A 12,319-nucleotide genomic window follows, 5' to 3' on the forward strand; every position below is an offset into this window, starting at 1 on the left:
AATGAGAGATTGTGGTCATACAAAGGTATGCTGGAGGGGCTTCCCTGGTGGTGCAGTGGTTGAGAGTCCACCTGCCAAGGCAGGGGACACGGGTTCGTGCCCCGGTCCGGGAAGATCCCACATGCCGCGGAGCCTGTGCGTCCGGAGCCTGTGCTCCGCAATGGGAGAGGCCACAACAATGAGAGGCCAGTGCACTGCAAAAAAAAAAAAAAAAAGGTATGCTGGAGTTCAAAATTTCAGAGAAGCAGCAGACCCTCATGTCAGATCTCAGTGTAAGGGAAGCGATGTCTAAGGTATCAATGCTTCCACATTTTTCGAGAGTAATAGATTATTGGAGAAGACAGCTGTGGGATAGAGGGATAGAGTGTGGCAGGAAACTCAAAGAAAGAAGGGGTTTTGCACAAGGGTAAAAGAATCAACATTGGGAAACTGCAGTGCTTTATGTCTTAAATGAAAAAGATTTGATCCCTGTTTAACAGTCATGAAGGGCAGTCTGTAAAACATAATGGGTACTCATTCCCTTGGCTCAGAGCAGCATCAGGTGAGGCCACTTTCCTGTTATTTGCTAGCCTCCTACATACTGGCTGGACATTGATACATTACCTTTTAATGAATAAATTTATTGAACAGTCAAGGTGGCAGAGCTAAGGAAACACACTGAACGTTTTTATTATTCATAGATATTTGGTCATTTGTAAGGTTGGTGTATTGCTGACTGTATTTTCACTTCCATTTTCTTCAGCTAAGTCATAGTGCTCAATTGTTTCTTCCTTAAAATGTCTTTTATATTTATAAATTCTTCTCCATTCCCTTTTTCTCAGCAGTAGTTCTGAGTTGGAAATCTCTATTTTCTCTAACTCTTGCCTCTCTCCTGTTTCAATCATCTTAATGCATCAATCGGATTAATCTTTGCAGAAGAATGATGTCAGTATCTAATTCCACTGCTCAAGAACATACACTGTATTGATTCTCCATTAGGTGCATTATTCAGTTGTATTAAGTCCTTTGTTAATCTACATCTTCAGCCTTGTTCCCCACCACGCCCCACTAAGAATGGTCTATTCTCTTCTGGCTGTTGCCCTCCTGTGTCCTCTAACACATGATATTCATGCTCACATTTTTGTCTTCACTAATGCTATTTCATCTGCTTCAATTGACTGTGCTTCTTCCATCAGTGGGTCTGAATTCTGCCCTGTATTGTGGGCAAACTATAATCCATTTTCCAAAAACAAAAATTATCATTTTAAATATTCCATCTTACCACGACTTTTCCCTTCTCTCAATTTTAAACATTTAGCCATTCTCTTGTTTTATTTTTCCAAATAGATTCGAAGCTATTTGAGGGGAAGTGTCATATTATATATTTCTTGCCCACCGCCATAGTGCTCAGAAACACGATATTGGGAATCTATGATAAATCACACACAGATGGCATTGTGCTGTCAGTACACTATTAGAACACAGTATGTTTCTTGAATGATTGCCTTGGCATTTTTAAAAGAATGTCACCAAATGTTGACTATTTTTTACATTGCTCAGTTCTATTTTGCATCAGAATTTGCCAAAAGTACTGCTAGAATCAGCTTGTAATAAACTCATCACTAAAATTATCAAGGCCAGAGCATAAATGGACTTTGATTATAGGTGGATGTTAACTTTCAAAGAGTAAGCTGTGACTATTCAATTCATAAATCTCCATTAAATGACACTCAGTGACCTTAGGTTTAAGCCCCAAGAGAGCCAATTCAATTTGTACTTCATAACCTAGGAAGGCCAGATGCTAGTCTACTCAGTTCTGCGGCAGAAAGATATTTAGAAGCATCTGAAGGTCAATCATGAGGAAAAACTCAAGCTCAAAAAAAAAAAAAAAGAATAATTTAAAGTGACGCATAACACACCATTTTGTTTCAGTTAATTCTATTTTCTACCTCTTTACTATAAGACAGGCCAAACATAAGAAATTCTAATTCTTTTCATTACCCAGAAAACATTTTTATAAAGAATTAAGTGTGAAAGTGACTTAGGTATAAAAGTAATGAAATTATTCCTATGCCTCAAATTTGTATTGTAGAAAATTCAGATAAACTAAATTTCTGCAGTCAGGGGAGGGAAAGTCAGACAACAACATATTTTGGGGTAGATGACAACCCTGTGTAAGTGTTACATGGCTTTTGTCCTGGTTGTTGCTACTGTTTCCTCTATTGTCTTCAGAAGTTAAAGTCATGAGTAAACATTCTTGTTTCCCCACCTGCAAAATAAAATAGCTAAATCGTATCAGCCCTCCCAGTTTGAAACACTGCATAATTAAAATTAGATTATCATTTCAGTACATCAGAGTTGGTGAACTACATTGCATGAGCCTTTTGTAGGCAAAATATCAAGGGGGTAAATGATACGTTTAGGAGAAAATTCTCTCTTCTTTGGCAAAGACTATTTGTTCACACAAAAATTAACTGAGCATACTCTCTGTGTCAGTATACGATACACTACATTGTGAATTTAAAAAAAGAGCCATAGTGTATAAGGAATTGAGCTTCAAGGTTGTATAATAATATGGTTAGGGAGACAAAACACACATATATAAAATGCTCATAGCAATGAAATACAACCCATGAAAAAGATAAGTCACTGGGAAAAGTTAAAAGCTATGAGTTCAGAAGAACGGGAAATCAGAGGGTCAAGAAATAAAGTTCATTTCAGCTGTTGCATTAAAAACCAATACACACCTGCATGCTAGATGCTTTTCTTACATTGTCTCCTTTAGGGAAATTCAAAGTGGATTTTGAACCAGCAGACTTTGGGTACAAAAGGAGGAATGGAAATCAGACGTCTGAAGGCAGGATGACAGAAGCATGGAGTGGCTAGCAGGAGCAAACTGAAGTTTGGAAATCAGGTGGATGGGAAATCAATCTGGGGGTGTACACAGAAATTTAAACACTCTCAACCCCCTCAGTATGGACAAAGTATTGTCCTCCCGAGACCCCTTCACCAGCTCATCAGCTTTGCAGGGTTTTTTGTTTCGTTTATTTGTTTTGTTTTTTTTTACTCAAGACTGCATTAATGCATTTATTTTTTATATTTTTAAATTTTAAAATAATAACACACAGAAAAGTTGCAAGTACAATATAAACATTTTCCCCCTGAAGATTTGATTTGATGCCCCATCACCCCTAAATAAACGAGTGTATGTTTACTACAAACAAGAACATTATCCTATAAACCACAATAAAGCCATTAAAATCAGGAAATTGAAGCTTTGCTGTTTAAAGAAACCTTTTTGAATTTCAAAAGCGTCTTACAGTGAGGACCAATTCCTTGTGGTTTGAGTCAGCACATAACTAGCAATTGTGATGTCAGAAGCACTTTTGAACCAAACTTTTGACTAAGTATGAACTGCTGTGCTTCACTGTGATGAACTCAGAAGTTTAGAGCCTGCGCTTAAACAAATATGTTACATGTACATATTCACATATAGATTCACTTGTTAGCCATAGCTTGCTTATGCCAAGCTCTCTTGGCTGGCTACATCAGCATGCGTATCATTTCTTCTTCCACTGCCTCTTCAGACTGCTATGGACAGATTTCTTCATTTCCTAGGCCAAAAGTCATATTGGTGAATAGAGTTGTTAAATCCAAAAAATTACTGTTATAACAACTTTAGCAAGGGTACAGAGTCTTCAGGTTGATTGTGACTATATTTACACCTTTCTTGAACATATCAAGATTCTAGTTCTTGATTTTAACATTTAATTCTGACATAAGTTAAGGAAAGCTCTTCGACCAATCTCCAGTTTAGGAGGTGATCCTATCTGTAAAAGAATTAACTTCTTTTTATGCACATTAGCTCAAAACTTAATCCATCTTAGGTTTCCCCTCTTGAGCAAGGATTTTCTTTTTCTAGGTGGTTCCAAAGCACTTGATAGAACTGATGTATGTATACCCACACCAAACTCACAACATGAACAGATTACACTCATTCCCAGTTCATAGTTTATCAAACACCATACCCCAATGGAAATAATTATATAGAAGGAAAGATACTTGTAACTTGTTTCTTCCAGCTCATTCCCCAAAAGACACAAAGTTATTAGGTTTTATTTCTTTAAAAGAAAGGGGGGGGGGAATCTCCCTTTCACACAGTACGTTTTTTTCTTAAAGCTGTGGGAAAATCTATTTGATATAAAAGAAACAAAAATGAGTTACACTGAGTAATGTCAGAAGTAAATCCCATAGAAAAAAAGCTTCCTGAGAAAAACCCAAAGATCTAACAGTCTGACATAATTTTTTGAAAAGGAGATAAACATGCAGGGCTTGAAGAGGCACCCTAGAGTTTGAATGTAATTATGTATTTGAACTTGAGGATAAAGTATTTGACATTGGTGAACATTCACTGAACACCTGTAAAGACAATTTTTTAAGAATTGCTTGCCACTCCTTAATAAACTTGAACTTTTCAATCATCCTGTCCTCCAATCCCTATATATTCACAATTTTTTCAACCTGGTTTTACTCTTCTCATTCAGACATCCTTTTTAACAGTGCCTTTTCTAACACTCAGAGATCACTTTCTCGCTTAACTTTCTGCTATATCACTGTCCTAGAAATACTATCATTCCTTTTCTCCCATCCAGCTTTCAGGTTGATAAGAATAGTAACAGAAAAAAAATAACAAAAAATTCATCTTATCAATGGGTCAAATTCACATGCTCTAACCTATCAGAAGAAGTTAAACATCTACTAGGCAATTCTTCTAGATATGTTTAATCAGCTCCTGTAATGCGTATTAAAAACCGTTCTCAGGTTTTGCAAGTTTTCAACTCGATTCTGCAGTCTTACTCTTCAAGGTGAAAAGAGATGCTAGTAAAGTGTCCACCAGTTTCTTTCCTTTTCACCTAAAAGTCTTATTTGATATCTCCTTCCTCTTTCCTGTCTCTGGAAGAATTGCCCAAATCACACTCAGCCTGTTCTCTCGACTCCAGTCCTTTCCACTTCTGAACTTACATCTTCAATTTTTATCTCTCTACTCACTGGCTCCTTCTCTGGCACTAAATATACACTCTCCTTTCCTAATGTTACCAAACCAGGCACATTTGTCAGACACACAGGAGGCCAAACACTGAGATGCAGAGGTTTGCAGCAGAGAAAGAGTTTGTTCCTGAGGCAGCCAAGCAAGGAGACCAGAGGACAAGTCTCAAATCTGCCTCCCCAAAGACAAGAGGCTTGGGATATTTATGGGACAGAGAAGCAGGGTGGTCTGAGGCATGGAGAAAGATGACTGGAGGCAAGGAAAAGATGAAGTAGTCAGTATTCTGAGCAGGCATATCTGAGTTACATGCTTCTTCGTGGGATGAATGTTCAGAAAATGGTGGCATTAGTATGATCTAAGGGTGGAGTTTTGACCCTCTGAAGTCAAAAGGTCATTCATTGGGCCCTTGTGCAAGCCCAGTTGAATGGTTGGTGGTCTCCATTGGTTTGAACTGGGCAAGACTAGCTCCAGGCTCCTGAAAAACTATTTAAGCAACTGTTACTATAGCGACCCATATATCAGAGGTGTTATCTATAAGGGGCGGTTAAAGGAGTCGTGTGATATATTGTCTAAGCTCTGTGAAGCTTAGAGGATATGCATTTTGCAAGAACAATTAAAGCAAACTTAGAGACTTCCGTGGTGGTCCAGTGGTTAAGACTCTGCACTTCCACCCACCCCCACCCCCCAAAAAGAGCAAGCTTAGTCAGTAAGAGCAGGTTGTAGGATATTATTTATTAAGCAAGTTACAGTTTAAGGATCTAACTGATGATTACCCTCAGTTTCACTAAGAAAGGGGATTATGCTTTTTACCTCCAGGTGTATTATCAAGCTTTTCTTTGTTTTTCTAACAAACCCACATTGGCCAGTCATTAGCTGTCTACTGCTCACTCACCAAATTTTCCCAGTCTCCTTCTCCTCCAACCTCCCAGCATTCTGTTGAGTTTTCCCTTAAAGAATCACCATTGACAATCTAAATGCAAGATCAAATCATGGCTTTTCACTTAGGACTTGTCTTACTCCTCAGCAACATTTCTTACCATTACCTACCTTTTGTCATTGCTGCTGTTACTTTTGTTCTAAAATCCCACTTCCTTTTGTCACATAACTTTGCATTTTCTGGATTCCCTTATGTCTCTCGAGATACTACTACCTACCCTTCTCTTGGTTTGTTATTACACACACCAAATACATGTGAGTTCTTAGAAAGGTCTGAGTTCAGAAATTTTAACTCCTAACTCCGTTTACCATCACTTTATGGATGGTGTTCAAATTTATATCTCTGGTTCCTAAATTTCCTGAGGTAGAGACTGAAATTTTAACAGCTGCTAGACATTTCCACATGGATTAACCTCAGTACCTAAAACATAAGGGGTTCAAAGTCAATAACCTCATTTTTTCTCAATTTCTCTATTGTTTATGTCACTTACTCATGTTATTATTTTTCCTCTTTAAATTTTTAAAGTTATCAGTGGTTTTCATTTTCTTTTCAACTCTCACACCCCACACCATCAGAGGACTCCAGCCAAACAGTCCTTCCTTTCCAATGTTGCAACATACAAGAATTTTAGTCACCATGTTTTAGTTAAATAATACCATTTCAAAACAACACAATTCAAATTACACTTACCATAATGTTTTAACCAAGTAATTGCAAAAAGTGAATTCTTTCATAGCTCTTCAGTCTAGAGGCAGACAGCAGAAGCAAGAAGAACTACAATCCTGCAGCCTGTGGAACAAAAACCACATTCACAGAAAGATAGACAAAATGAAAAAGCAGAGGACTATGTACCTGATGAAGGAACAAGATAAAACTCCATAAAAACAATTAAATGAAGTAGAGATAGGCAACCTTCCAGAAAAAGAATTCAGAATAGTGACAGTGAAGGTGATCCAGGGCCTTGGAAAAAGAATGGAGGTAAATATCACGAAAATGCAAGAAATGTTTAACAAAGACCTAGAAGAATTAAAGAACGAACAAACAGATATGAACAATACAATAATTGAAATGAAAAATACACTAGAAGGAATCAATAGCAGAATAACTGAGGCAGAAGAATGAATAAGTGACATGGAAGACAGAATGGTGGAATTCACTGCCACAGAACAGAATAAAGAAAAAAGAATGAAAAGTAATGAAGACAGCCTGAAACCTCTGGGACAACATTAAACACACCAACATTTGCATTATAGGGGCCACAGAAGGAGAAGAGAGAGAGAAAGGACCCAACAAAATATTTGAAGAGATATTAGTCGAAAACTTCCCTCACATGGGAAAGGAAATAGCCACCCAAGTCCAGGAAGCACAGAGTCCCAGGCAGGATAAACCCAAGGAGAAACATGCCGAGACACATAGTAATCACATTGACAGGAATTAAAGACAAAGAAAAATTATTAAAAGCAACATGGGAAAACAACAAATAACATACAAGGGAAATCCCATAAGGTTAACAGCTGACTTCTCAGCAGAAATTCTACAAGTCAGAAGGGAGTGGCATGATATACTTAAAGTGATGAAAGGGAAGAAACTACAACCAAGGTTACTGAACCCAGCAAGGATCTCATTCAGATTCAATGGAGAAATCAAGAGCTTTACAGACAAGCAAAAGCTAAGAGAATTCAGCACCACCAAACCATCTTTACAACAAATGCTAAAGGAACTTCTCTAAGTGGGAACCATAAGAGAAGAAAAGGACCTACAAAAACAATTAAGAAAATGGTAATAGGAACATACATATCGATAATTATCTTAAATGTGAATGGATTAAGTGCTCCAACCAAAAGTCACAGGCTCGCTAAATGGATACAAAAAACCCCCACATATATTATGCTGTCTACAAGAGACCATTTCAGACCTAAGGACACATACAGATTGAAAGTGAGGGGATGGAAAAAGATATTCCATGCAAATGGAAATCAGAAGAAACCTGGAGTAACAATACTCATATCAGATAAAATAGACTTTAAAATAAAGAATGTTACAAGAGACAAGGAAGGACACTACATAATGATCAAGGGATCAATCCAAGAAGAAGATATAACAATTATAAATATATATGCAACCAACATAGGAGCACCTCAATACATAAGGCAAATGCTAACAGCTATAAAGGAGGAAATCAACAGTAACATAAGAATAGTGGGAGACTTTAACACCTCACACCAACAGACAGATCATCCAGACAGAAAATTAATAAGAAAACACAAGCTTTAAATGACACAATAGACCAGATAGATTTAATTGATATTTATAGGACACTCCATCCAAAAACAGCAGATTACACTTCTTCTCAAGTGCACAGGGAACATTCTACAGGATAAATCACATCTTGGGTCACAAATGAAGCCTCGGTAAATTTAAGAAAATTGAAATCATATCAAGCATGTTTCCTGACCACAATGCTATGAGATTAGAAATCAATTACAGGGAAAGAAATGTAAAAAACACAAACACATGGAGGCTAAACAATATGTTACTAAATAACCAAGAGATCACTGAAGAAATCAGAGAGGAAATCAAAAAATACCTAGAGAGAAATGACAATGAAAACATGACAATCCAAAACCTACGGGATGCAGCAAAAGCAGCTCTAAGAAGGGAGTTTACAGGAATACAATCCTACTTCAAGAAACAAGAAAAATTTCAAATAAACAATCTAACGTTACACTTAAAGGAACTAGAGAAAGAAGAACAAACAAAACCCAAAGTTAGCAGAAGGAAAGAAATCATAAAGATCAGAGCAGAAATAAATGAAATAGAAACAATAGCAAAGATCAATAAAACTAAAAGCTGGTTCTTTGAGAAGATAAACAAAATTGATAAACATTTAGCCAGACTAATCAAGAAAAACAGGGAGAAGACTCAAATCAATAAAATTAGAAATGAAAAAGGAGAAGTTTCCATAGACACCTCAGAAATACAAAGCTTCCTAAGAGACTACTACAAGCAACTCTATGCCAATAAAATGGACAACCGGGAAAAAATGGACAAATTCTTAGAAAGGTATAACCTTCCAAGACTGAACCAGGAAGAAATAGAAAATATGAACAGACCAATCACAAGTATTGAAATTGAAACTGTGGTTAAAAATCCTCCAGTAAAACAAAACTCCGGGACCAGATGGCTTCACGGGTAAATTCTATCAAACATTTAGAGAAGTGCTAACACCCATCCTTCTCAAACTCTTCCAAAAAATTGCAGAGGAAGGAACACTCTCAAACTCATTCTATGAGGCCACCATCAACCTGATACCAAAACCAGACAAATATATCCCCCTAAAAGAAAATTACAGACCAATATCACTGATGAATATAGATGCAAAAAATCCTCAACAAAATACTAGCAAACAGAATCCAACAACATATTAAAAGGATCATACACCATGACCAAGTGGGATATATCCCAGGGATGCAAGGATTCTTCAATATATGCAAATCAATCAATGTGGTACACCATTTTAAAAACTGAAGAATAAAAAGCATATGATCATCTCAATAGATGCAGAAAAAGCTTTTGACAAAATTCAACACCGATTTTTGATAAAAACTCTCCAGAAAGTGGGCATAGAGGGAACCTACCTCAACATAATAAAGGCTATAAATGAAAAACTCACAACAAACATCATTCTCAATGGTGAAAAACTGAAAGCATTTCCTCTAAGATCAGGAACAAGACAAGAATGTCCACTCTCGCCACTATTTTTCAACATAGTTTTGGAAGTCATAGCCACAACAATCAGAGAAGACAAAGAAATAAAAGGAATACAAAACAGAAAAGAAGAAATAAAACTGTCATTCTTTGCAGATGACATGATACTATACATAGAAAATCCTAAATATGCCACCAGAAAACTACTAGGGTTAATCAATGAATTTGGTAAAGTTGCAGGATATAAAACTAATGCACAGAAATCTCTTGCATTCCTATACACTAATAGCAGAAGATCAGAAAGAGAAATTCAGGAGACAATCCCATTCACCACTGCAGCATAAAGAATAAAATACATAGGAATAAACCTATCTAAGGATGTAAAAGACCTGTACTCAAAAAAGTATAAGACACTGATGAAAGAAATCAAAGATGACACAAAATGATGGAGAGATATACCATGTTCTTGAAATGGAAGAATCAACATTGTGAAAATGACTATACTACTCAAAGCAATCTACAGATTCAATGCAATCCCTATCAATTTACCAATGGCAGTTTTTTAGAAATAGAACAAAAAATCTTAAAATTTGTATGGTGACACAAAAGACCCCGAATAGCCAAAGCAGTGTTGAGGGGAAAAAAATGGAGCTGGAGGAATCACGCTCCTTGCCTTCATACTATACTGCAAAGCTACAGTAATCAAGACAGTATAGTACTGGCACAAAAACAGAAAGATAGATCAATGGAACAGGATAGAAAGCCCAGAGATAAACACACGCACCTACTGTCAACTAATCTATAACAAAGGAGGCAAAGATATATAATGGAGAAAAGACAGTCTCTTCAATAAGTGGTGCTGGGAAAAACTGGACAGCTACATGTAAAATAATGAAATTAGAACACTCCCTAACACCATACACAAAAATAAACTCAAAATGGATTAGAGACCTAAATGTAAGACTGGACACTATAAAACTCTTAGAGGAAAAATAGGAAGAACACTCTTTGATATAAATCACAGCAAGATCTTTTTTGATGCACCTCCTAGAGTAATGGAAATAGTAATGGAAATAGAAACAAAAATAAAGAAATGGGACCTAATGAATATTAAAAGCTTTTGCACAGCAAACGAAACTATAAACAAGAAAAAGACAACCCTCAGAACAGGAAAAAATATTTGCAAACGAATCAACAAAGGATTAATCTCCAAAATATATAAACAGCTCATTCAGCTCAATATCAAAAAAAGAAACAACCCAATCAAAAAATGGGCAGAAGACCTAAATAGACATTTCTCTAAAGAAGATATACAGATGGCCAAGAGGCACAGGAAAAGCTGCTCAACATCACTAATTATTAGAGAAATGCAAAGCAAAGCTCCAGTGAGGTATCACCTCACACCAGTTAGAATGGGCATCATCAGAAAATCTACAAACAACAAATGCTGGAGAGGGTGTGGAGAAAGGGGAACCCTCCTGCATTGTTGGTGGGAATGCAAATTGATACAGCCACTATGGAGAACAGTATGGAGGTTCCTTAAAAAATGAAAAATAGAATTACCGTATGACCCAGCAATCCCACTACTGGGCATATACCCAGAGAAAACCATATTTCAAAAAGACACATGAACCCCAGTGTTCATTGCAGCAGTATTTACCATAACCAGGTCATGGAAGCAAGCTAAATGTCCATCAATAGATGAATGGATATAGAAGATGTGGTATATATATACAATGGAATATTAGTCAGCCATAAAAAGGCACAAAATTGGGTCATTTGTAGAGATGTGGATGGACCTAGAGATTGTCATACAGAGTGAAGTAAGTCAGAAAGAGAAAAACAAATATCATGTATTAATGCATATTTGTGGAATCTAGAAAAATGACATAGATGAACCGGTTTGCAAGGCAGCAATAGAGACACAGATGCAGAGAACAAACGTATGGACATGAAGGGGGGAAAGTGGGGCATGGGGGTGGTGGTGGTGGGATGAACTGGGAGATGGGGGTTGACATATATACACCAATATGTATAAAATAGATAACAAGAACCTGCTGTACAAAAAAAAAAAAGAAAAGAATAAAAAAATGCTGGCTGTGGGAATGTTGACAACTCCAACATGGAAGAAACTCTAGATATGGGGCTACATAGCCACTAGTTCACTGAAGATGGGCTTATTGACACAAATGAGGAAAGCAGTTGCCACAGCAAGGATACAGCTTTCCTAGAAGTGATGCTGGCAAAACTACATTAAAGGAATCCTCAAAGTAATTTCATGGAACTGAAAATCCAAACTATAGAATGTTGGAAGCCGATCTAAGCTCAGAAAGGAGTACAATTCACCAAGGCATATAAAAGATGTTTCCTCTGTATAGGAAGTTATATGACAAAAAGGCAAGCACTAATCAAGCTACTGTTGAAATGTTTTATACACAGAAACCAAACACATTAATTGTTTGCATTTCAAATGTCTTAAATTACTGTGTGCTAAATAAATGTTAGTCTTGCTATTGTTTAAATTTTCCTTTACATTTATAATCTACAGTAAGAGGGATTTTAATGCTTTGATAAACATTTTAAAGGTTGTAAAACAATTGTAATTTTCTTTTTGATTATTGAGATTCTTTTGTATGGTTCAGCTTTCA

The sequence above is a fragment of the Delphinus delphis genome, chromosome 4, assembly GCF_949987515.2.
Source record: "Delphinus delphis chromosome 4, mDelDel1.2, whole genome shotgun sequence".
NCBI classification, from domain to species: Eukaryota; Metazoa; Chordata; class Mammalia; order Artiodactyla; family Delphinidae; genus Delphinus; species Delphinus delphis.